The 27,276-nt window shown below is 49.4% G+C and overlaps 2 non-coding genes and 3 pseudogenes across 2 annotated transcripts; all 5 read left to right on the plus strand.

Annotated features, from left to right (window-relative positions):
• Window positions 1–2,860: 2,860 nt before the first annotated feature.
• On the plus strand, window positions 2,861–4,365 carry LOC149520386 (25S ribosomal RNA; annotated as a pseudogene).
• A 5,321-nt stretch (window positions 4,366–9,686) lies between these two features.
• On the plus strand, window positions 9,687–10,960 carry LOC149520387 (25S ribosomal RNA; annotated as a pseudogene).
• Window positions 10,961–21,038: 10,078 nt separating this feature from the next.
• LOC149520388 (18S ribosomal RNA) lies at window positions 21,039–22,845 on the plus strand (annotated as a pseudogene).
• A 253-nt stretch (window positions 22,846–23,098) lies between these two features.
• On the plus strand, window positions 23,099–23,254 carry LOC149520389 (5.8S ribosomal RNA). The gene has a single exon (XR_016326532.1). It is a non-coding gene; the product is annotated as a 5.8S ribosomal RNA (ribosomal RNA).
• Window positions 23,255–23,490: 236 nt separating this feature from the next.
• Window positions 23,491–26,849, plus strand: LOC149520390 (25S ribosomal RNA). The gene has a single exon (XR_016326501.1). It is a non-coding gene; the product is annotated as a 25S ribosomal RNA (ribosomal RNA).
• Window positions 26,850–27,276: the final 427 nt, after the last annotated feature.

Consider the following 27,276-nt stretch of genomic DNA (forward strand, 5'->3'; position numbering starts at 1 on the left):
TGCGTAAGATAAAGATTGGTCGGGTCCCCCTCTGCGTGCTGTCGATCTTGCTACGGTTCCTGCTATCACAACCCTCGATCCAATCAAAGCTTAGATTGAGAATGAACTCTGTATGCCTAAGTCAACCTATGAAACAAGCGTGCTGGCACTAAACTGGCCAAAGAGGTAGAATACGCTGGGTCCCCCTCTATGTGCTGCAGATCCTGCAGGCTTTCTATACTGTTCTAGTCTGACCCCACTCTTTAGAACCACCTAGATGCAGTGTGGGCAAGTTGTGGGCCTGGTCTCGGTGTCGTGGACAAGTCAAACTTTCAGACGAGCGATCTGGATAGCAATAGCAATGACTATTGCCGGAACCCCCGCCTCTACGTACGACGTTCAAGCCTTGGCCGCTGGGGCACGGGCCTCAACTCCTGGTGCGCATGCCCAAGGCATGACACTGGCACTTGGTACGGGCTGCTACCTCGGACACCCCTAGTCTGACCGTATGCTCGTACCTCGATCATCAGTGCCCGCACATCGGTCTAACTGCGTGCCCGTGCATCGCTCACCAACATCTATACTTAGGCCTGGCTCAATTCTACCAAACCTAACACCGTGTTTGAGCCCCTGGAGTCCTGATCACTACCCGCACCATTGTCCCGATCCAATTCCCTATGTCCTGCACCTCGAGTAGGCCTCAAGGCTTGGTCCCCCCAACTGTTGGACCCTATCCCACTATAACCCCAGGGCCAGTCTCGGTTTGCTTGCTGACTATGACACATGCACATGCCTCGACCACCATCGAGACATGTTGGCCCCTAGTCTTGGTACATGCTTCGACTGCCATCGGTGCATGCTGGACCTTGGTTCAAGCAGTTCTCTCGAACAGCATCGGCCTACGTTAGGGTACGCACCAAGTGGTCGCACCTGGACTGGGGTCGTGCACCCTGCACACCGTGATCGGGTAGTAGGTGGGTTCAGGGATATCTTCATATTTCTACAGTGCCAAAACCATTTTTGTGGTCCATGAATTCATATGAGTGCTCCCCAATGCCCGTGCACTAGGCACAGGTGTCCTTAGCCCGGGCCAAGCACAAATGATCGCCATAATCGGGTGGTAGGTGGGTTCAAGAACATTTTCATATTTCTACCATGCCAATGCCATTTTTATGGCCTGTGAATTCATATGAGCACTCCCCAGCACCCATACACCACTTGCAGGTGTCTTGAGCCCGAGTCGAGCACAGGCGTGCCACGATCGGGTGGTAGGTGGGTTTAGGAACATCTTCATATTTCTACCATGTCAATGCCATTTTTATGGCTTGTAAATTCATACAATGGTCCCCGAAGCCTTCCTGTGAAGTTTCATGGCAAGATGACTCATTTTCTATTTTTCATGATTTTTGAAATTTTTTATGGTTCGGGATGTTTTAAACTTTTTTTAGAATGTTTTTTGGCCCCAAATTTGGTAGATCTGATCCTTGTATTTTTGTTGCCATGCAAAAAAAAAATTCAGCTAAAAACTCGAAGTGTAGAAGATTTTGTGGCCATTTGAAAAAAGTGTACCCATTTCAGACATTTGAATGGTTACTGGCAGCAAACCTGTAAAATCTCATATGCTCTTTAAGGGAGTGTCAGTTGTCGAGGTTTGTTGAGGGATATGGGGTCAATATAAGGGCCAAGTACAAAGCACCCATCGTACATCATGTGCGCACACCCCCCGGACCATCAATCGCTGAAACCCCAATGCCGTTGATCAGGTTCTCCGACGATGCTCCGACAATGGTGCCTCCGGCAAAAAAAATGTGGTACCAGCACATGCCCGAGCCCAGCATGTACATCATGGCTCAAAATCAAACTTCAACCAATACCTCGACCATCAACGACACATGATGATGTATGGTGATGGCACTTGCATCGACCATCATCGATACAAGCAACCCTTTCGTACGGGCACTTGCCTCGACCACCATCGGCACAAGCTATTCCTTGGAATAGGCAGTTGCCTCGAACAGCATCGACACATGTATCCCTCGATGAGCATCAGCACAAGTCGACCCTTAGTGTGGGCGCTTACCTCGATCACCATTGGCACGTGCCATGCCTCAATCAGCATCGATAGAAGATGGGCCTCGGTGTGGGCAGTTGCCTCAAACACCATCAGTATGTGCTAGGCCTTGGTACGGGCAGATGCCTTGACCACCATCGGTGCATGTATGCCTCAATCAGCATGCGTACAAGCCGAAATTGATGCAGGCACCTGCCTCGATCAGCATAGGCAGAAGATGGCCTTCGATGCGGGCAATCACATCAAACACCATCGACACGCGCTGGCCCTTGGTGAGGCCACATGCCTCGACCACCATCGGCACCTGCTCACCATCGGTACAGGATATGCTTGTTTGGAAAAAGTGTCCTTGTTTCAAACACTTTAAGGTCTACTGGTAGCATATCTGTAAAATCTATAATGCCCTTTAGGGGATGGTGGTCTGACATCCCCTTTTCCCCCCACGGAAGGAGTAGGTATGTGTGATGGGCCTCTCATTGCGTGCACCCAAGGCAACATCCCTCGAGTGAAATACAGGGCGTACATGCCTTCCGACCATTTTGTTCGACGATTGGTTGCTCCGGTGACCGATAGGCGCCCATAGCCTCGACTGGTTGGCATGCATGCGAAAAAGGAGAGCCAAGCTCGAGCCTGTGCACACGGCGAATGCTACCCTAGACCCCAGACCAAGTCCCTGAATCGGACAACGGCTCCCTGGGGTGGTGTCCGGTACGCCCTTGGTAGCCCTTCAAAATCTGAAGAACCGAGTGCTGTCTATGCCCGATCATACTCATAACCGCATTAGGTCTCCAAAGTGAACAACCTTTGGTTAATGGAACAATGTAGGTAAGGGAAGTCGACAAAATGGATCTGTAACCTCAGGAAAAGGATTGGCTCTGAGGGCTGGGCAAGGGGTCTTAGTCTTGAACTTGTCGGCTACCGGTGCACTGCTCGAGCTGTTCCTGCAATGAGAGCGGGTCACTGCATGTCGATCAGGGGATGGACTGGGAATAGCTCCTTTGGGGGCCTTCCCAGGGCACCAAATAGTCGAATCAAAATTGGTACGGACAAGGGGAATCTGACTGTTTAATTAAAACAAAGCATTGCAATGGTCCCTACGGATGCTCATGCAATGTGATTTCTGCGCAGTGCTCTGAATGTCAAAGTGAAGATATTCAACCATGCGCGGGTAAATGGCGAGAGTAACTATGACTCTCTTAAGGTAGCCAAATGCCTCGTCATCTAATTAGTGACACACATGAGTAGATTAACGAGATTCCCACTGTCCCTATCCACTATCCAGTGAAACCACAGCCAAGGGAATGGGCTTGGTAGAATCAACGAGGAAAGATGACCCTGTTGAGCTTGACTCTAGTTTGACTTTGTGAAATGACTTGAGAGGTGTAGGATAAGTGGGAGCCCTCGGGCGAAATTGAAATACCACTACTTTTAATGTTATTTTACTTATTCCGTGAATCAGAGGTGGGGCATGACCCTTTCTTTTGACCCAAAGCTGGCCTCGGTCGATCGATCTAGGTGGAAGACATTATTAGGTAGGGAGTTTGGCTGGGGTGGCACATCTATTAAAAGATAACGCAGGTGTCCTAAGATGAGCTCAACGAGAAAAGAAATCTCGTGTGGAACAAAAGGGTAAAAGCTCATTTGATTCTGATTTCTAGTATGAATATGAATGGTGAAAGCATGGCCTATCAATCTTTTAGACCTTTGGGATTTGAAGCTAGAGGTGTCAAAAAAGTTACCATAGGAATAACTGGCTTGTGACAGCCAAGCGTTCAAAGCGACATTGCTTTTTGATCCATCGATGTCGGCTTTTCCTATCATTGTGAAGTAGAATTCACCAAGTATTAGATTGTTCACCCACCAATAGGGAACGTGAGCTGGGTTTAGACCATTGTGAGATAGGTTAGTTTTACCCTACTGATGGTGAGGTCGCGATAGTAATTCAACCTAGTATGAGAAGAACCGTTGATTCACACAATTGGTCATCGTGCTTAGTTGAAAAACTAGTGGCGCAAAGCTATCATGCATTGGATTATAACTGAATGCCTCTAAGTCAAAATTTAGGCTAGAAGCGATGTGCGCACCAGCCGCCCAATTTTTGACCCATAGTAGGGGCCCATGGCCCCCAAGGGCACGTGTCGTAAGTGCAGCCCCCGTGGCAGATGAGCCACGCGGGCCTCCTTGGAGCTCAATTCCCATCGAGCAGCGGGTAGACTCCTTTGTAGATGACTTAAAGATGCGATGGGGCATTGTAAGTGGCAGAGTGGCCTTGCTTCCATGATCCACTGAGATTCAACCCTTTGTAACTTTGATTCGTCCCTCCCCCCTCCCCCTCCCCCTCCCCTTCCCCCGTCGACCTTCCTTTTTTTTATGTCGCCCCCATCCGTGGTTGGGTATTACCCGGGGCCCTCCGTCCCTCAATCCTGATTGAGAATGAACTCTGTATGCCTATGTCAACCTACGAAATGAGTGTGCGGGCACTAAGCCGACAGAGGTGGAATGCGCAAGCTGAGGATCGGTTGGGTCCCCCCTCTGCGTGCTGTCGATCTTACTGCAGTTCTTGCTGCCATAACCCTCGGTCTGGTTACAGCTTAGATGAGAATGAACTCCGTATGCCTAAGTCAACCTACGAAATAAGCGTACGGGCACTAAGCCAACCAGAGAGGTAGAATACGCAAGCTGAGGATCGACTGGATCCCCCTCTATGTGCTATAGATCCTGCAGGCTTTCTATACAGTTCTGGTTTGGCCCCACTCTTTGGGACCACCTAGATGCGGTGCGAGCATGTTGTGGGCCTGGTCCCAGTTCCGCAGATAGGTCAAACTTTCGAGCGGGCGGTCTGGGCAGCAATAGCAATGACTATTGCTGGAACCCCCGCCTCTGCGTACAGTGCTCGACCCTTGGCCACTGGGGCATAGGCCTCAACTCATGGTGCGCATGCCCAAGGCATGACACTAGCACTTGGTGTGGGCTACTGCCTCAGACACCTCTGGTCTGATCATATGCTCACACCTCGATCATCAGTGCCTGCACGTCGGTCTGATTGCGTGTCGCGCACTGCTCACCAACACCCGTACTTGGGCCTGGCTGAATTCTACCAAACCTAACACCGTGTCTGAGCCCCTGGAGTCCTGATCACTGCCGTACCACTGTCTTGATCCAGTTCCTCGTGACCTACACCTCGAGTAGGCCTCAAGGCCTAGTCCCCCCAACTGTCGACCCTATCCCACTATAACCCTGGGCTAGTCCCGACTTGCTTGCTGACTGTGACATATGCACATGCCTTGACCACCATCGAGACATGTTAGCCCTTGGTCTCAGCACATGCTTTGGCCACCATCAGTGCATGCTAGACCTTGGTGCAGGTAGTTCCCTCGAACATCACCGGCCCATGCTGGGTTATGCTCCAAGCGACCGCACCTGGGCCCAGGCCGTGCAACCTGTACACCATGATCGGGCAGTAGGTGGGTTTAGGGATATCTTCATGTTTCTATAGTGCCAAAGCCATTTTTGTGGTCCATGAATTCATATGAGTGCTCCCCAATGCCTGCACACCACATGTGGGTGTCCTTAGCCCAAGGTGAGCACAAATGGTCGCCACGACCAGGTGGTAGGTGGGTTCAGGAACATCTTCATATTTTTGCCATGCCAATGCCATTTTTATGGCCTCTGAATTCATATGAGCACTCTCCAGTGCCTGCACACTATGTACAGGTGTCCTGTGCCCGACTGAGCACATGCGTGCCACGATCAGGTGGTAGGTGGGTTTACGCACATCTTCATATTTTTGTCATGCCAATGCCATTTTTATGGCTTGTAAATTCATACAATGGTCCCCTTAGCCTTCATGTGAAGTTTCATGGCAAGATGACTTATTTTCTATTTTTCACGATTTTTAAAATTTTTTACGGTTTGGGATTTTTTAAAATTTTTTTAGGAGTTTTATCCCCAAATTTAGTCTTATCCTTGTATTTTTTCTGCCATGCTCAAAAAACTTCAGCTAAAAACTCGTAGTGTAGAAGATTTTATGGCCATTTTAAAAACGTGTCCCATTTCAGACACTTAAATGGTTACTGGCAGCAAACCTGTAAAATCTCATATGCTCTTTAAGGGGGTGTGAGTTGTCGAGGTTTGTTGAGGGATAGGGGGTCAATATAAGGGCCAAGTACAAGCACCCATCACACATCATGTGCACACACCCCCCAGACCCTCAATTGTCAGAACCCCCAATGCCGCCGGTCATGTTCTCCGATGATGGTGCCTCGAGCAACAAAAATACGACACCAGCACATGCTCGAGCCTAATATGTGCACCATGGCTCAAAATCAAACTTCGACCAAGGCCTCGACCATCAAAGGCACATGATGGCGCATGGTGATGGCACATGCATCGACCATCATCGGCACAGACAGCCCTTCGGTACGGGCACTTGCCTCGACTGCCCTTGGCACAAGCTGGCCCTTGGAATAGGCACTTGCATTGACCACCATCGACACATGCATGCCTCGATGAGCATCGGCAAAAGATAGCCCTTGGTGCGGGCGGTTGCCTCGAGCACCATCGACAAGTGTTAGGCCTTGGTGCAGGCACATGCCTCGACCACCATCATCACATGCTGGCCATTGGTATGGGCACTTGCCTGGACCACCATCGGCATGTGCCATCCCTCAATCAGCATTGGTAGAAGATGGTCTCTGGTGCATGCGGTTGCCTCAAACACCATCGGTACATGCTGGGCCTTGGTGCGGGCGGTTACCTCAAGCATCATCGGCACAAGCTGGCCATTGGTATGGGCATTTGCCTTGACCACCATTTGCAGAAGATAGCCCTAGTGTGGGCGGTTGTGTGGAACACCATCGGCACATGCTGGGCCTTGGTGCGAGCACATGCCTCGACCACCATTGGCACAATATGGCCCTTGGTATGGGCACTTGACTCGATCACCATCAACACGTGCCATGCCTCGATCAGCATCGATAGAAGATGGGCCTTAGTGTGGGCGGTTGCCTCGAACACCATTGGTACGTGCTGGGCCTTGCTACAGGCAGATGCCTCGACCACCTTCGATGCATGCATGCCTCAATCAGCATGCGCACAAGATGGAATCGATGCAAGCACTTGCCTCAATCAGCATAGGCAGAAGATGGCCCTTGGTGTGGGCAGTCGCATCGAACACCATCAGCACGCACTGGCCCTTGGTGCAGGCACATGTCTCGACCACTATCGACACTTGCTCACCCTTGGTGCAGATATGCCTATTTGGAAAATGTGTCCCCGTTTCAGACACTTTAATGTCTACTGGTAGCATATCTGTAAAATCTTTAATGCTCTCTAGAGGGTGGTGGTCCGACACCTCTTCTCCCTCCCCCCGGGGGAGTAGGTGTGCGTGATGGGCCTCCTATTGCGTACACCCAAGGCAACGTCCCTCGAGTGAAATATAAGGTGTACATGCTTTCTGACCATTTTGTCCGATGATTGGTTGCTTCGGTGATCGACAGGTGCCCATGGCCTCGATCGATTGGTGTGCATGTAAAAAAAGAGAGCCGAGCTCGAGCCCGTGCATGTGGCAGATGCTACCCTAGACCTCAGACCAAATCCCTGAATCGGGCAACGGCTCCCTGGGGTGGTGTGAGCAAAAGCTGGGGTTACGAGCTTGGCTCGACCAAGTCTTTTGATATTTGACGATGTCGCAGTCCCTTCTCATCGACCATAAAAATGCCTTGGCCTTGACGAGGCCGTGCACGCAATCGATGCTGCCCAAGACCCTAGGAACAAGTCCCTAAGCAACGTCCCCCTAGGGTGGTGACAACAGAGCTCGCGTGTGCGGTCTCGACCAGGCCAAGCATTGGTAGTATCGTGCCATTCTTGCCTGTCGGATGGCAAGGATAGACTCATGGCCTTTGCTTGTGTTTTTTCCGTGCCAAGCGGTTGTGGCGTGGCCTCGCACGTCATTTCTTTCGCTTGCTCGTCGAGTAATTGATTGGGCGGGTTGTGGACCGGCGAGCATGGATGCTGCCACTTGTACGCAATGGGCATATGAGTGATGCTATGGTTGTGCGTGTTGGTAGGCTCCGTGCTCGATGCATCAAACTGTCGACCCATCGTCCTCTTCAATCTCTCCCCATGCGATAATCGTACCCTAAGGGTGTGATCGGGATCCTGTGCTCAAACCCAAATTGATGGAAACCGGATGTCTCAACATCCCTTATCCGACTCATGTCCTGAAAGGCTACGGGTCAGACGTCGATCATGGCTGGTATCCTAAGCATGCCACCCAATCCTCCATGGCCATATTGGTGTATCGGTATTCGATCATGCTCTCGAATGCGAAATGTTTAACGGGTGCAAGCTCTCGACCTCCATTCATTTGATGTATGCATTTCACGTGCTCAACACGTACAATGCTTGCATTCTGTGTTAGGCTCTCTCCGTTGCTCAATCACTGCGTCGAGGCCCACTCGATGCCAACGTCCTGAAGGAATGCTACCTGGTTGATCCTGCCAGTACTCATATGCTTGTCTCAAAGATTAAGCCATGCATGTGTATGTATGAACTAATTTAGACTGTGAAACTGCGAATGGCTCATTAAATCAATTATAGTTTGTTTGATGGTATCTACTACTCAGATAACCGTAGTAATTCTAGAGCTAATACGTGCAACAAACCTCGACTTCTGGAAGAGATGCATTATTAGATAAAAGGTCGATGCGGGCTATGCCCATTGCTCTAATGATTCATGATAACTCGACGGATCGCACGACCTTTGTGCCGATGACGCATCATTCAAATTTCTGCCCTATCAACTTTCGATGGTAGGATAGTGGAAAATGATTAGAGGCATCGGGGGCGCAACGCCCTCGACCTATTATCAAACTTTAAATAGGTAGGACAGCGTGGCTGCTTTGTTAAGCAATGCCACAGAATCGAGAGCTCCAAGTGGGCCATTTTTGGCAAGCAGAACTAGGGATGCGGGATGAACCAGAAGCTGGGTTACGGTGCCCAACTGCACGCTAACCCAAAACCCACAAAGGGTGTTGTTTGATTAAGATAGCAGGATGGTGGTCATGGAAGTCAAAATCCGCTAAAGAGTGTGTAACAACTCACCTGCCAAATCAACTAGCCCCAAAAATGGATGGTGCTTAAGCACGCAACTTATACCCGATCGTCGGGGCAAGGGCCAGGCCCCGATGAGTAGGAGGGAACTACGGTCGTCGTAAAACCTGGGGTGTGAGCCTGGGTGAAGTGACTGTCGGTGCAGATCTTGGTGGTAGTAGCAAATATTCAAATGAGAACTTTGAAGGTCGAAGAGGGGAAAGGTTCCATGTGAACTGTACTTGCACATGGGTTAGTCGATCCTAAGAGACGGGGGAAGCCCATCCGACAGTGCATCCCGTGCAAGCTTCAAAGGGAATCGAGTTAAAATTCCTGAATCGGGACGCGACAGCTGACGGCAACATTAGGCAGTCCGAGGGCCTCACACCCTCAGAGGTAGGGTCCAGTGGTCGGAAGAGCATCGCACGTCACGTGGTGTCCGGTGCACCCTCGACGGCCCTTGAAAATTCAGAGGACCGAGTGCTGTCTATGCCCAGTCATACTCATAACCGTATCAGGTCTCCAAGGTGAATAGCCCCTGGTCGATGGAACAATGTAGGTAAGGGAAGTCGACAAAATGGATCCGTAACCTCGAGAAAAGGATTGGCTCTGAGGGCTGGGCATGGGGTCTCAGTCCCGAACTCGTCAGCTGCTAGTGCATTGCTCGAGCTGCTTTCGTGGCAAGAGTGGGTCATTACGTGTCGACCGAGGGATAGATTGGGAATGGCTCCTTTGGGGGCCTTCCCCGAGTAATGAATAGTCGACTCAAAACTGGTACTGACAAGGGGAATTTGATTGTTTAATTAAAACAAAGCATTACGATGGTCCCTGCGGATGCTCACACAATGTGATTTCTACCCAGTGCTCTGAATGTCAAAGTGAAAAAATTCAACCAAGCGCGGTTAAACGTGGGAGTAACTATGACTCTCTTAAGGTAGTCAAATGCCTTGTCATCTAATTAGTGATGTGCATGAATGGATTAACGAGATTTCCACTGTCCCTGTCTACTATCCAGCGAAACCATAGCCAAGGGAATGGGCTTGGCGAAATCAGCAGGAAAAGAAGACCCTGTTGAGCTTGACTCTAGTCTGACTTTGTGAAATGACTTGAAAGGTGTAGGATAAGTGGGAGCCCCTAGGCAAAATTGAAATACCACTACTTTTAAATTTTTTTTACTTATTCCATGAATCGAAGGTGAGGCACGACCCCTTCTTTTGGACCAAAGGTCAGCCCGACCGGTCGATCCGGGCGAAAGACATTGTCAGTTAGGGAGTTTGGCTGGGGTGGCACATCTGTTAAAAGATAATAAAAGTGTCCTAAGATGAGCTCAACGAGAATAGAAATCTCATGTGGAACAAAAGGGTAAAAGCTCATTTGATTCTGATTTCCAGTACGAATACGAATCATGAAAGCGTGGCCTATCGATCCTTTAAACCTTCCGAATTGAAGCTAAAGGTGTCAAAAAAGTTACCACAAGGATAACTGGCTTGTGGCAGCCAAGCGTTCATAGCGACGTTGCTTTTTTATCCTTCGATGTCGGCTCTTCCTATCATTGTGAAGTAGAATTCACCAAGTGTTGGATTGTTCACCCACCAATAGGGAACGTGAGCCGAGTTTAGATCGTCGTGAGACAGGTTAGTTTTACCCTACTGATGGCTACATTACGATAGTAATTCAACCTAGTATGAGAAGAACCGTTGATTCGCACAATTGGTCATCGCACTTGGTTGAAAAGCCAGTGGTGCGAAGCTACCTTGCACTGGATTATGACTGAATGCCTCTAAGTCAAAATCCGAGCTAGAAGCGGCGTGCACGCCCGCCGCCTGATTGCTGACCCGTAGTAGGGGCCCATGGCCCCCGAGGGCACATGTTGTAGGTTTGTAAAATCTCATATGCTCTTTAAGGGGGTGTGAGTTGTCGAGGTTTGTTGAGGGATAGGGGGCCAAATAAGGGCCAAGTACAAGCACCCATCACACATCATGTGCGCACACCCCCCGGACCCCCAATTGTCGGAACCCCCAATGCCGCCAGTCAGGTTCTCTGACGATGCTTCGGTGATGGTGCCCCGGGCAAAAAAAATGCTGCACCAGCACGTGCCCCGAGCCCAACATGTGCACCATGGCTCAAAATCAAACTTTGGCCAAGGCCTCAACCATCAACGGCACATGATGGTGCATGGTGACGGCACATGATGGTGCATGGTGATGGCACATGCATCGACCATCATCGGCATAAGCTACCATTTGGTACGGGCACTTGTCTCAACCGCCATCGACACAAGCTGGCCCTTGGAACAGGCACTTGCCTCGACCACCATCAACACATGCATGCCTTGATGAGCATCGATAAAAGATGGCCCTTGGTACGGACAGTTGCCTTGAGCACCATCGGCATGTGTTGTGCCTTGGTAAGGGCACATGGCTTGACCACCATCGTCACAAGCTGGCCATTGGTACGGGCACTTGTCTGGACCACCATCGACATGTGCCATGCCTCGTTCAGCATCAGTAGAAGATGATCCCTGGTGCGTGCGATTGCCTCGAACACTATCGACACATGCTGGGCCTTGGTGTGGGCGGTTGCCTCGAGCACCATCGACACAAGTCAGCCTTTGGTGCAGGCACTTGCCTTGACCACCATCGATAGAAGATGGCCTCTAGTGCGGGTGGTTGCATCGAACACTATCGGCACATGTTGGGCCTTGGTGCGGGCACATGCCTTGACCACCATTGGCACAAGTCAGCCCTTGGTGCAGGCACTTGCCTCGATCACCATCAGCACGTGCCTTGATCACCATCGACACGTGCCATGCCTCAATCAGCATCGATAGAATATGGCCCCTGGTGTGGGCGGTTGCCTCGAACACCATTGGCACTTGCTGGGCCTTGGTGCGGGCAGATGCGTCGACCACCATCAGCGCATGCATGCCTTAATCAACATGTGCACAAGTTGGAACCAGTACGGGTGTCATGGGCTTTGACCTTAGACTCAGAATGCGTGAGGCTTAAGGCTTGGAATCTCCTCCTTTATGCCTAAGTCAACCTAAAACACAAGCGTGCGGGCACTAGAACAATGGGAAGGGCTGATTACGCAAGTTAAAAAGAAACAGGATAATAAGGCAAAATGCTGGAAATATGCTCTGTATTCATTGAACAGAAGTGTTTGATGGTGTACAAATGAGGGTGGAGTAACCCTCTATTTATAGTTGAGGCTTCAGCTACACTTAATGGCAATATCCCTAGAATAAAGGCTAAAATCAAGGGATTACAAAGATTATAATCAATCAGGATTCTAACTCCTAATTTCTAGGGTCAACCAAATCTGTCAAGAGGCTCATGCTGATCCTGCAAGCTTTCAGAAGCCTTACTTGCGTATCTCCCACCTTAGGCCCCTCTAGATGTGGTGCAAGCAGCCTGCTAGCTAGGCATTGGCCTCACGGGCTGGCCTGTAAGTTGGGCGGGTGTTTTGGCCTCGTCTCCTAGGCCTTGTACGTAAATACCCGCCAGCGCGCTTGGTGTGTGGGCCTCAACCTTTGGCTCATGTGCTGGTGCACCTAATGTGCCTGGCGCACCTGTTCAGGGCATGACATTCTCCCCCACCTAATTGCGCAACACCTTCGTTGCATCTTCTACATGGTACTACCTGATCTGGTCCCTAAACTACCATAAGTCCTCTGTTGGTTCCTAGCTCACCTCACTGTCTGGAAGTCTCTTTCAGTACACCAAGTACTCTTGTCTTGGTTGATAGTTTTTTCGTCTCACCTCTCGGTTAGCTATGATGCTATGGACCTCCTTCTCATATGAGGCCCTTACTCCCAATGGTGTACACTTTGACTTTGCCCATCCTGGATCTCCACCATCCTCATGGAACAGAGCACGCTTACATGGAACACCAGGTGTACCCTTGACTTGGTTGGCATATCCAGCTTGTAGGCAACCTTGCTTACCCTCTTGAGTACTTGGAAGGGTCCCTCATACCTCCGTACTAGGCCTTTGTGCAGCCCCCTCTAGCGTACAATGGGATGCAGCTTCACCAACACCAAGTCTCTAACCTAGAATTATACATCCCGCCTATTCTGGTCTGCCCACTTCTTCAACCTCTTTGCCGCCTTGTGTAGACAAACTCTGGCCAAGTCAGTTTGCTCTTGCCATGCCTTGGCAAACTTGTATGCTGCTAGATTCGACCCTATATAACCTATGGCAATCGAACTGGGTGTTAGTGGTTGTTGCCCTATTACAACCTCAAATGGGCTCTGGTTCGTTGCCTCGTTCCTTTGCAAGTTGTAGCAAAACTGTGCAACATCTAGTAGCTTTGGCCAGTCTCTTTGTGTGGCACTCATATAGTGCCTGAGGTAGACCTCCAATAGTCCTTTCACACGCTCAGTCTGCCCATCGGTCTGTGGATGCATGCTGGTGGAAAAGTTCAAGTCTGACCCCAACAGCTTGAACAACTTAGTCCAGAACCTACCCGTGAAACACCCGTTTCGATCACTAACAATGGTCCTCGGCACTCTCCAATACTTAACCATGTTCTTCAAGAACAATCAAGCTACCTCCTCGGCTGGGCACTCCTTGGTTGCTGGAAAACCTGTCCACCACTACCATGATGCTTCCAAACCCCTCTGTTTCGGGTAGACCGACTATAAAGTCTAGAGAAACACTCTCCTATGGTCGCTCTGGCATTGGCAATGGCTCTAAGAGATCGCCTGATTTCTTGAGCTCCACCTTGTCTTGTTGGCACACAAGATAAGTCTTCACATAGGCCTCCACATTGTCCTTCATGTGCAGCCAGTAGTACCAATCCTTGATCAGTGCCTAGGTACGGCTCACTCCTAGGTGTCTAGCCTATCTTGAATCATGGCACTCTTGCAAAACTTCCTTGCGGAGCTTCCCAAGTTACAGCATAAACAGTCTATTGCCCATGGTGTACAACAAACCATTCTGCACCTAAAACCGCCTAGTCTTACCTTACTGGGCGTACTTTATAAGAGTCTTGGCTATAGGATCATATGCAAGTCCCTCCTTGATACGCGACACTAGTGACCCCTCTGGTTGGCTAATAGCAGCAAGGTTAGCCTTCCTGCTCAGGGCATCTGCCATTAGGTTCACTTGCTCAGCTTGTACTCTATCTAGAAATCAATTTCTGTAAAAAAATCTTACCATCTCGCCTGCTTGGGGGACAGCTTCTTTTGCATCTGGAAGTAGTTGGTCGCCACATTGTCTGTCCTGACCATGAACCTTGACCCATCAGGTAATGGTGTTAAGTGCACAAGCAGTGTACCACTACGGTTATCTCCTTCTTTTGGACCGTGTACTTATGCTCAGTCTCGTTCAGCTTCCTGCTCTCGAATGCGACTGGATGTCCCTCCAACTCTGGTGGCAACTTTTGGTAAGGGGGTCTAGCTGGTAACTTGGCCTCGGACACCAGCTTGATCTTGTGGTCTACCTTCCTCTTATGTGGTAGCTGGCTAGGCAGCTTTGCGGGCACCACATCACTAAAGGTCTTTAACACCTTTAACACCTCTAAGGGTGACTCAGTCTCCTTCTTCTTTGGTTCTTCATACTTCAGGGCTACCAAGAAGGTGTCTTCTTCTTTGCTTACTACCTTAGCAAATTGGATGGTTGACACCACCCACGACCCAACCCCAGACCCTCTCCTCAATGGTACTAGGCATTGGCACCATGTATCCAAGATGCAAATATAATTGGCAAAAGGCATAAGGAGGGTGTTAAGCCGAACAAGGAAATCCAACCCAATCACAAACTCATAGTCATCAAGGGGTATTACCTCTATGGTCTCCTTGCCTTTCCAGTCTCCAAGCTATAACTCCACTCCCCGTGCTACTCCAATGGCTGGAACCTCCTTGGAGTTCACCATTTTAATGGTACCAGTCCCTTTCTGCACCTTTAGTCTAAGCTTCTGGGCTCCATCACCTGAAATAAAAAGATGTGAGGCACCTAAGTCCACCAGTGCACTCACCTCCTGACCGCAACCATCAAATTCGTAAACATCAAGCCATTTGGCTTACGACTCCCCTTACTCTGGATAGCATTGAGCACCAACGACCCAAGCTTCGTGGCCCCTAACTCTGGCTCCTCATCAGACTCCTTGTCTACAGTAGCTAGCTTGCCCTTTTGTGGGCAATTGCATGCTATGTGGCTCCCTCCACATAGGTAGCATGCTAGTGGCTCTCAGTCCCCCTTTGCTTTCCACTTGCTTGCTAGTGGCTTCCTCTCGCCATCTTTGGTTGAACGGTCTTGGTCCCCATCCTTGGACTCTCGATCATGGTCCTTCCTCTTGGACTACTTCTTTTGGTCCCTATCGTCCCTGCCCTTACCCTTGGGGTTGGAAGACTCGAACTTGTTCAAAGGCTTAAACTTTATCAAGGACTCAGCAGTAATCATGGCTTTAGCCAAGTCATGAACTCCCCTGCATTGTAGCTCATGCTTCACCCACGACTTCAGCCCATCCATGAAAGCAAATAAGGCATCCTTCTCACTTAGATCTGAGATCTGTAGCATCAGTTCAAAGAATTTTTAGACATACTTTCTTATGTCCCCTTGCTGGCTCAGCCTGTGTAACTTTGCCTGTGTCTCATCATCAGCATACTCTATGTAAAATTGCTCTTTGAACTCTTTTTGAAAGTCTGCCCAGGTTCCAATCTTGGCGCTCCCACGCCTAACATCATCACACCTATGCCTCCACCACAACAAGGCTACATCAGTGAGATACATAGCAGCAGTGCTTACCTTTATTGTCTCATCTTGCATGCCCATGGCCTGGAAATATTGCTCCATACCCCATAGGTAGTTGTCTACTTCCTTGGCCACCCTTGTTCCCTTAAACTCTTTAGGCTTAGGGACATCCATCTTGGACTTAGACACTCCAGCAAACATGCCATTCCCAATGGCAGTCTTGCAAGCAACAAGCTCGCTGGCAAGCTCCTCCATCCGCTGGCGCATGGCCTCCATGCCATTGCACAAGGTTAGCACTTCAACCTCCAAGGCCTCATTCCTTTGGGTGATCACGTCCATGCCTTTATTGAGAGCAGCTTGTAGCTCACCTTAGATCTCCTTTCCCATAGAGTCTAGCGATGCAATGTGAGTCTCTATTTCCTCAAGCTTCTCTCTCATGTCACCCATGGTCACCTCCACCTTAGCTAGCCTACCATCCATGGTAGATCATATATCTCTTAAACTGGCTTTCCTGCCTCTTCCACGCCCCTGCTCTTGGGCCTCTGGTTGTTGGCTAGCAACATCACTTTGGGATGCCATCTCCTTAATCACGATCTAACCTGCACAACACAAACACGTAGAACTAAACTTGCTCTGATACCAACTATCATGGGCTTCGACCTTAGACTCAGAATCTATACGGCCTTAGGCTTGGAATCTCCTTTTTTATGCCTAAGTTAGCCTAAAACACAAGCGTGCGGGCACTACAACAATGGGAAGGGCTGATTACGCAAGTTAAAGAGAAATATGATAACAAGGTAGAATGCTGGAAATATGCTTTGTATTCATTGAAACAGAAGTGTTTGATGGTGTACAAATGAGGGTGGAGCAGCCCTTTATTTATAGTTGAGGCTCCAGCTACACTTAATGGCCATATCCTTAGAATAAAGGCTAAAATCAAGGAATTACAAAGATTACAATCAATCAGGATTCTAACTCCTAATTTTTAGGGTCAACCAAATCTGTCAGGAGGCTCTTGCTGATCTTGCAAGCTTCTAGAAGCTTCACTTGTGTATCTCCCACCTTGGGCCCTTTTAGATGTGGTACGGGTAGCCTGCTGGCCAGGCCTTGGCCTCACGGGCTGGCATGCAAGCTGGGCGGGCGTTTTGGCTTCGTCTCCTAGGCCTTGCGCGCAAATACCCACCAAAGTGCCTAGTGTGCGGGCCTCAACCTTTGGCTCGCATGCTGGTGCACCTAATGTGCCTGATGCACCCACCTAGGGCATGACATTTTCCCCCACCCAACCTCATGACGCCCTCATCACTGAGGCTGGCCGCCCTGCCTACCTACCTCGAGGTACTTGGCGTGGATCGAACGGTTTAGGGCTGGCTTTGATACCACTTGTCACGGGTTGAGACTTAAGCTCTGAACCTACGCAACTTTGGGACCTATGCATCCATTCATCCGGTGTCCTAGATCAACCTACCTACCACGGTTCACACCCTTATGAGGTATTATTCGCTTTAACTATTTGGCTTCATGGTTTTGTCCTATAAAAGCTACCTCACAAGGAAGAGGTGGTGTGAACCCTTTTATACCCCAGTGACCCTCTTATTATGTTCGATGTGAGATTTAGGACTCTTCCTTAGGTTCATGATAGCAGGCACCTACCTCGATCAGCATAGGCAGAAGATGGCCCTTAGTGCAGGCAGTCGCATCGAACACCATCGCCACGCGTTGGCCTTTGGTACGGGCACATGCCTTGACCACCATTGGCACCTACTCACCCTCGATGTGGGATATGCCTATTTGGAAAAAGTATCCCCATTTTCAGACACTTTAAGGTCTACTGCTACAAAATCTCTAATACTTTTTAGGGGGTGATGGTCCGGTACCCTCTCTTCCCCTCACAGGGGAAGTAGGTGTGCATGATGGGCCTCCATTACGTACACCCAGGGCAACCTCCCTCGACCAAAATATAGGGTGTGCATGCCTTTTAACCAAAATACAGGGCGTGCATGCCTCAACCGATTGGCGTGCATGCGAAAAAAGAGAGATAAGTGTGAGTCATCAGCTCACGTTGACTACGTCCCTACCTTTTGTACACACCGCCCATTGCTCCTACCAATTGAATGGTCCACGAATTCATATGAGCACTCCTCAACGCCCGCACACCACGCACAGGTGTCCTGAGCCCGGACCGAGCACCAATGAGCGCCACGACTGGGTGGTAGGTGGGTTTAGGCACATCTTTATATTTCTATCATGCCAATGCCATTTTTATGGCCTGTGAATTCATATGAGCACTCCCCAGCACCCACACACCACACGCTGGTGTCCTGAGCCTGGGCCGAGCAGCATGCGTGCCACGATAGGGTGGTAGGTGGGTTTAGGCACATCCTCAAATTTTTGTAATGCCAATGCAATTTTTATGGCTTGTAAATTCATACAATGGTCCCCTAAGCCTTCATGTGAAGTTTCATGGCAAGATGACTCATTTTCTATTTTTTATGATTTTTGAAATTTTTTATGGTTTGAGATTTTTGAAAGTTTTTTTGGAAGAAGTTTTGGCCCCAAATTTGATACACCTGATCCTTGTATTTTTGTTGGCATGTAAAAAGACATTCACCTAAAAACTCAAAGTGTAGAAGATTTTGTGGCCATTTGAAAAAAGTGTCCCCATTTTAGACACTTGAATCGTTACTGGCAGCAAACCTATAAAATCTCATATGCTCTTTAAGGGTCTGTGAGTTGTCAAGGTTTATTGAGGGACAGGAGGCCAATATAAGGCCAAGTACAAGCACCCATTGCACATCATGTGCACACACCCCCTGGACCCCCAATCATCGAAACCCCTAATGCCGTCGGTCAGGTTCTCCGATGATGCTCCGATGATGGTGCCCCAGGTAAAAAAAATGTAACACCAGCACATGCTCGAGCCCAACATGGGCATCTTGGCTCAAAATCAAACTTCAGCCAAGGCCTCGACCATCAACGGCACATGATGGCGCATGGTGATGGCACATGCATCGACCATCATCGACATAGGCTACCCTTTGATACGGGCACTTGTCTCGACCGCCATCGACAGAAGCTGGCCCTTGGAACAGGCACTTGCCTCAACCACCATCGACACATGCATGCCTCGATGAGCATCGGCAGAAGATGGCCCTTGGTGCGGACGGTTGTCTCGAGCACCATCGGCACGTGTTGGGCCTTGGTGAGGGCACATGCCTCGACCACCATCATCACAAGCTGGCCATTGGTATGGGCACTTGCTTGGACCACCATCGGCATGTGCCATACCTTAATCAGCATCGATAGAAGATGGTCCCTGATACATGCGATTGCCTTGAACACCATCGGCAGATGCTCGGCCTTGGTGCGGACGATTGCCTCGAGCACCATCGGTATAAGTCGACCCTTGGTGCGGGTACTTACCTCAACCACCATTGGTAGAAGATGGCCCTTGGTGTGGGTGGTTGCATCAAACACCATCAGTACATACTGGGCCTTGGTGTGGGTGATTGCTTCGATCACCATCGGTAGAAGATGGCCCTCGATGAGGGTGGTTGCCTCGAACACCATCGGCACATGCTGGGCCTTGGTATGGGCACATGCCTTAACTACCATCGGCACAAGCCGGCCCTTGGTGTGGGTACTTACCTTGATCACTATTGGTACATGCCATGCCTCGATCAGCATCGGTAAAAGATGGCCCCTAGTGTGGGTGGTTGCCTCGAACACCATCGACACGTGCTAGGCCTTGGTACGGGTAGATGCCTCGACCACAATCGGTGCATGCATGCCTCAATCAGCATGCACACAAGCTGAAAATGGTGTGAGCACCTACCTCAATCAGCATAGGCAAAAGATGGCCCTTGGTTCAGGCAGTCGCATTTAACACAATTGTCACGCACTGGCCTTTAGTGCGGGCACATGCTACGATCACCATCGGCACCTGCTCACCCTCAGTGCAGGATATGCCTATTTGAAAAAAGTGTCCCTGTTTCAGAGACTTTAAGGTCTACTAGTACTATATCTGTAAAATCTCTAACACTCTTTAGGGGGTGGTGGTCCGACACCCCTCTCCCCCCCACAGGGGGAGTAGGTGTGCGTGATGGGCCTCTCATTGCATACACCTAGGGCAACGTCCCTCGAGTGAAATATAGGGCGTGCATGCCTTTGGATCATTTTGTCTGATGATTGGTTGCTCTGGTGATCGGCAAGCGCCCATGACCTCGACCAGTTGGCATGCATGTGAAAATGGGGAGTTGAGCTTGAGCCCATACGCCCAGCGGATGCTGCCCTAGACCCCAGACCAAGTCCCCGAATCGAGTAATGGCTCCCTAGGGTGGTGCAAGCAGAAGCTGCAGTTACAGGCTTGGCCCGGCCAAGTCTTTCAAAATTTGACGATCTCGTGGTTCCTTCTCGTCACCTACAAAAATGTCTTGGCCTTAACGAGGCTATGCACATAGTCGATGCTACCCAAGACCTCAGGAACAAGTCCCTGAATCAAGCAACATCCCCTTGGGGTGGTGTCAGCAGAGCTCGCACGTGCGGTCTCGGCCAGGCCAATCATTGGTGGTATCGTGCTGTTGTTGCCTGTCGAATGGCCCCAGTAGACTCATGGCCCTTGCTTGTGTTTTTCCCATGCCAAGTAGTTGTGGCATGGCCTTGCACATTTTTTCCTCCGCTCGCTCATCGAGTAATCGATCGAGTGGGTTGTGGACCGGTGCACATGGATGCTGCCACTTGTACGCAATGAGCATATGAGTGGTGCTATGGTTGTGCGTATTGGCAGGCTTCGTGCTCGATGCATCAAACTGTTTACCCATCATCCTCTTTAATCTCCCCCCATGTGGTCATCGTACCCTGGAAGTGCGATCGGGATCCTGTACTGCATACCTGAATCGATGGAAACCGAATGTCTCGCCATCCCTTATCCGTCTCGTGTCTTGAGGGACTACATTTCAGACGTCAATTATGGTTGGTGTCCCAAGGACGCCACCCAATCCTTCATGGCCGCATTGGTGCACCGGTGTTTGATCATGCTCTCAGATGTAGAACGTTTAGCAGGTGTGGGCTCTCGACCCCCATTCGTCTGATGCTATACATTTCATGTGCTCGACACGCATGACGCTTGTGCTCCACGTTGGGTTCTCTCTGTCGCTTGGTCAGTGCGTCGAGGCCTACGCGGTGCCAACGTCCTGAAAGAATGCTACTTGGTTGATCCTGCCAGTAGTCATATGCTTGTCTCAAAGATTAAGCCATGCATGTGTAAGTATGAACTAATTCAGATTGTGAAACTGTGAATGACTCATTAAATTAGTTATAATTTGTTTGATGGTATCTACTACTCGAATAATCATAGTAATTCTAGAGCTAATACGTGCAACAAACCTTGACTTCTAAAAGGGATGCATTTATTAGATAAAAGGTTGACCCGGGCTATGCTCGTTGCTCTGATGATTCATGATAACTCAAAGGATTGCACAGCCTTTGTGCCGGTGATGCATCATTCAAATTTCTGCCCTATCAACTTTTGATGGTAGGATAGTGGCCTACTATGGTGGTGACGGGTGATGAAGAATTAGGGTTCGATTCCAGAGAGGGAGCCTGAGAAACGGCTACCACATCCAAGGAAGGTAGCAGGCCGTAAATTACCCAATCCTGACACAGAGAGGTAGTGACAATAAATAACAATATCGAGCTCTATGATTTTGGTAATTAGAATGAGTACAATCTAATTCCCTTAACGAGGATCCATTGAAGGGCAAGTCTGGTGCCAGCAGCCACGGTAATTCCAACTCTAATAGTGTATATTTAAGTTGTTGCAGTTAAAAAGCTCATAGTTAAAACTAGGGATGGGTCATCCGGTTCACCTCACGGTGAGCACCGGTTTACTCGTCCCTATTATCGGTGATGTGCTCCTGGACTTAATTGCCCGGGTTGTTCCTCTGGCATTGTTACTTTGAAGAAATTAGAGTACTCAAAGTAGGCCTACGCTTGTATACATTAGCATGGGATAACATCATAGGATTTCGATCCTATTGTGTTAGCCTTTGAGATCATAGTAATGATTAACAGGGACAACCGGGGGCATTCGTATTTCATAGTCAGAGGTGAAATTCTTGGATTTATGAAAGATGAACAACTACGAAAGCATTTTCCAAGGATGTTTTCATTAATCAAGAATGAAAGTTAGGTGCTCGAAGATGATCATATACCATCTTAGTCTCAACCATAAATGATGTTGACCAGGGATCAACGGATGTTACTTTTAGGACTCCATCGGCACCTTATGAGAAATCAAAGTCTTTGGGTTCTGGGGGGAGTATGGTCGCAAGGCTGAAACTTAAAGAAATTGACAGAAGGGCACCACGAGGAGTGGAGCCTATGGCTTAATTTGACTCAATAGAAGGAAACTTACCAGGTCCAGACATAGTAAGGATTGATAGATTGAGAGCTCTTTCTTGATTCTATGCGTGGTGGTGTATGGCCGTTCTTAGTTGGTGGAGCAATTTATTTGGTTAATTCCATTAATGAACGAGACCTCAGCCTGCTAACTAGCTACGCGGAGGTAATCCTTCATGGCTAGCTTCATAGAGGGACTATGGCCACTTAGGCCAAGGAAGTTTGAGGCAATAACAGGTCTATGATGCCCTTAGATGTTTTGGGACGCACACACATTACACTGATGTATTCAACGAGTCTATAGCCTTCACCGACAGGCTCGGGTAATCTTTAAAATTTCATTATGATGGGGATAGATCATTGCAATTGTTGGTCTTTAACGAGGAATTCCTAGTAAGCGCGAGTCATCAGCTCACGTTGACTACGTCCCTACCCTTTGTACACACCGCTCGTCACTTCTACCGATTGAATGGTCTGGTGAAGTGTTTGGATAGTGAAGATGTGGACGGTTTACCGCCCGCGACGTCACGAGAAGTCCACTTGACCTTATCATTTAGAGGATAGAGAAGTCATAACATGATTTCCATAGGTGAACCTGTGGAAGGATCATTGTCGAAACCCCACTCGACGGACTACCCGTAGACGCGTTAACAAAACATCGAGGGGATGATGGTGCCCCCATGCCTCGAGCCCCTTTCATCCCTGGACGAGTGAGATGATCACTTCATCCCCGCTACCAGGCGGGCAAAATGATCGACATCATCTCGTTCACTGTCGAATAACGAAACCCCGACGTGAATTATGCCAAGGAACTGAAACGAAAATGGGAGGCGTCGTGACTCCTTTTGTCGTAAAAAAATGAAACGACTCTCGGTAACGGATATCTTGGCTCTCATATCGATGAAGAACGTAGCGAAATATGATACTTGGTGTGAATTGCAAAATCTCGTGAACCATCGAGTCTTTGAACATAAGTTACACCTGAAGCCATTAGGCTGAGGGCACACCTGCCTGGGTGTCATGCACCGTTGCCCCCCTCAAACCCTCACCATTGAGCTTCGGGGGAAGGGGGCGGGCGAAAGATGGCCTCCCATGATCCCATTGGATGTGGTTGGCCCAAAAGTGAGTCCCCGACAATGACAGCGTCGTGACCGTCGGTGGTAGAGCTCCCGGCGTTCCTCGTCCCCAGTGACGCATGCTCTTTGTCCACTCGAACCCCATCAGACCCCCTGCATCGCTCGATCTATGCTCGGAACGCGACCCCAAGTCAAGCAGGATCACCCGCTGAGTTTAAGCATATCAATAAGCAGAGGAAAAGAAACTTACCAGGATTCCCCTAGTAACGGTGAGTGAACCGAGAAGAGCCCAGCTTGAGAATCGGGTGCCCCTGACGTCTGAATTGTAGTCTGGAGAAGTGTCCTCAGCGGTGAACTAGGCCCAAGTCCCCTGCAAAGGGGCACCGGAGAGGGTGAGAGCCCTATTGTGCCTGGACTCTATCGTAGCATGAGATGCTGTCAACGAGTCGAGTTGTTTGGGAATACAGCCCGAATCGGGCGATAAATTCTATCCAAGGCTGAATACGGGCGAGAAACTGATAGCGAACAAGTACCGCAAGGGAAAGATGAAAAGGACTTTGAAAAAAGAGTCAAAGAGTACTTGAAATTGTTGGAAGGGAAACGGATAGTGACTGATGATGCGCCCTGATCGGATGTAGAATGACAAGAGTCGGTCCACCGATTGGCTCGAGGTGTGGACCGCTGCGGGTCACGATGGTGGCCAAGCCTGAGCTTTCAATGTGCCCGCAGAGACGTCTTCATCATGATCATGGAATGCAGCAGGCGCTGTCTCGATGTGCCTCGACACCGTGTGCTCCTGGCATCGACTTGTGGGCTCTCCATCCAACCCGTCTTGAAACATGAACCAAAGAGTATGACATGCATGTGAGTCAATGGGCCAAGAAACTCATAAAGCACAAGGAAACTGATTGGCAGGATCCCTCACGGGTGCACTATCGACCAACCTTGATCTTCTGAGAAGGGTTTGAGTGCAAGCATGCTCGTCGAGACCTGAAAGATGGTGAACTATGCCTGAGCAGGGCAAAGCCAGAGGAAACTCTAGTGGAGGCCTGCAGTGATACTGATGTGCAAATCATTCCTTGGACTTGGGTATAGGGGCTAGAGACTAATCGAACCGTCTAGTAGCTGGTTCCCTTCGAAGTTTCCCTTAGGATAGCTGGAGCCCCCAGTGAGTTCTATCGGGTAAAGCCAATGATTAGAGGCATCGAGAGTGCAATGCCCTCAAACTATTCTCAAACTTTAAATAGGTAGGATGATGCGGCTGCTTTGTTGAGCCATGCCACGGAATCGAGAGCTCCAAGTGGGCCATTTTTGGTAAGCAGAACTGGTGATGCAAGATGAACTGAAAGTTGAGTTACGGTGCCCAAGTACACGCTAACACAGAACCCATAAAATGGTGTTGGTTGATTAAGACAGCAAGACGATGGTCATGGAAGTCAAAATCCGCTAAGGAGTGTGTAACAACTCACCTGTCGAATCAACTAGCCTCGAAAATGGATGGAGCTTAAACGCGACACCTATACCCAGTCGTCGGGGCAAGGGCCAAGCCTCGAATGAGTAGGAGGGCATGACAGTCATTGTAAAACCCGGGGCACGAGCCCACACGAAACGATCATCGATGTAGATCTTAGTGGTAGTAGCAAATATTCAAATGAAAACTTTGAAGGCTGAAAAGGGGAAAGGTTCCATGTGAACGGCACTTGCACATGGGTTAGTAGATCCTAAGAGACAGGGAAAGCCCGTTCGATAGAGCAACCCGTGAGAGCTTCGAAAGGAAATCGGGTTAAAATTCCTAAACCAGGATGCGACGACTGACTGCAATGTTAGGGAGTCTGGAGACATCGGTGGGGGCCTCGAGAAGAGTTATCTTTTCTATTTAACGGCCCGCCCACCCTGGAAACGGCTCAACCAGAGGTCGCGTGGTGTCCGATATGCCCCCGGTGGCCCTTGAAAATCTGAAGGACTGAGTGCCGTCCGTGCCCGGTCGTACTCATAATCGCATTAGGTCTCCAAGGTGAATAGCCTCTGGTCGATGGAACAATGTAGGCAAGAGAAGTCAGCAAAATAGATCCGCAACCTTGAGAAAAGGATTGGCTCTGAGGGTTGGGCATAGAGGTCTCAGTCTCGAACCCGTCGACTGTCGGTGCACTGTTCGAGCTGTTCCCATGACGAGAATGGGTCGTCGTGTTTCGATCGGGTGACAGATTGGGAAAGGCTCCCACCAGGGCCTTTCCAAGGCGACTAACAGTCAATTAAGAATTGGTATGGACAAGGGGAATCCAACTGTTTAATTAAAACAAAGCATTGGTGATGGTCCTTGCGGATGCTCACACAATGTGATTTCTGCCCAGTGCTCTGAATGTCAAAGTGAAGAAATTCAACCAAGCGCGGGTAAATGGCGAAAGTAACTATGACTCTCTTAAGGTAGCCAAATGCCTCATCATCTAATTAGTGTCGCGCATGAATGGATTAACGAGATTCCCACTGTCCCTGTCTACTACTAGCGAAACCACAGCCAAGGGAACAGGCTTGGTGGAATCAGCGGAGAAAGAAGACCCTGTTGAGCTTGACTCTAGTCCGACTTTGTGAAATGACTTGAGAGGTGTAGGATAAGTGGGAGCCCCCGGGCAAAATTGAAATACCACTACTTTTAATGTTATTTTACTTATTCCGTGAATCGAAGGTGGGGCACGACCCTTTCTTTTAGACCCAAGGTCAGTTTCGGCCGATCGATCCGGGTGAAAGACATTGTCAGGTGGAGAGTTTGGCTGAGGTGGCACATCTGTTAAAAGATAATGCAGGTGTCCTAAGATGAGCTCAACTAGAACAAAAATCTCGTGTAGAATAAAAGGGTAAAAGCTCATTTGATTTTGATTTCCAGTATGAATATGAACCGTGAAAGTGTGGCCTATCGATCCTTTAGACCTTCGAGATTTGAAGCTAGAGGTGTCAGAAAAGTTTCCATAGGGATAATCGGTTTGTGGCAGCCAAGCGTTCATAGTGATGTTGCTTTTTTATCCTTCGATGTCGGCTTTTCCTATCATTGTGAAGTAGAATTCACCAAGTGTTGGATTGTTCACCCACCAATAGGGAACATGAGCTGGGTTTAGACTATCATGAGACAGGTTAGTTTTACCCTACTGATGGTGATGGCATGATAGTAATTCAACCTAGTACGAGAGGAACCATTGATTCACATAATTGGTCATCGCATTTGGTTGAAAAGCCAATGGCATGAAGCTACCATGCGTTGGATTATGATTAAACGCCTCTAAGTCAGAATCTGGGCTAGAAGTGATGCGCGTGCCCATCGCCCGATTGTTGACTCGTAGTAGGGGCCCATGGCCCCTAAGGGCACGTGTCGTAGGTGCAGCCCCCGTGATGGATGAGCCGTACGGGCCTCCTTAGAGCTCAATTCCCACCGAACAGAGGGTAGAATCCTTTGTAGATGACTTAAATACATGATGGGGTATTATAAGTGGTAGAGTGGCCTTACTGCCATGATCCACTGAGATTTAGCCCTTTGTTGCTTCGATTCGTCCCTCCCCCTTCCTCCTCCCCTTCCCCCGCCGACCTTCCTTCTTTTTACATCGCCCTTCTCCGGGTTAGGCATGACTCGGGGCCCTCCGTCCCTTGGTCCTGACTGAGAATGAACTCCGTATGCCTAAGTCAACCTACGAAATGAGCGTGCGGGCATTAAGCCAGCCAGAGAGGCAGAATGCGTAAGCTGAGGATCGGTCGGGTCCCCTTTTGCGTGCTGTCGATCCTGCTACGGTTCTTGGTGCCACAACCCTCAGTCTGGTCAATGCTTAGACTAGGAATGAACTCGATATGCCTAAGTCAACCTACGAAACAAGCGGGCGAGCACTAAGCCAGCCAGAGAGGTAGAATACGCAAGCTGAGGATCGACCGGGTCCTCTTCTGTGTGCTACAAATCCTGTAGGCTTTCTATACGGTTTTGGTTTGA

Source organism: Durio zibethinus, chromosome 1, assembly GCF_047325235.1.
Source record: "Durio zibethinus cultivar Kanyao isolate XHJ-2024 chromosome 1, ASM4732523v1, whole genome shotgun sequence".
NCBI lineage: Eukaryota > Viridiplantae > Streptophyta > Magnoliopsida > Malvales > Malvaceae > Durio > Durio zibethinus.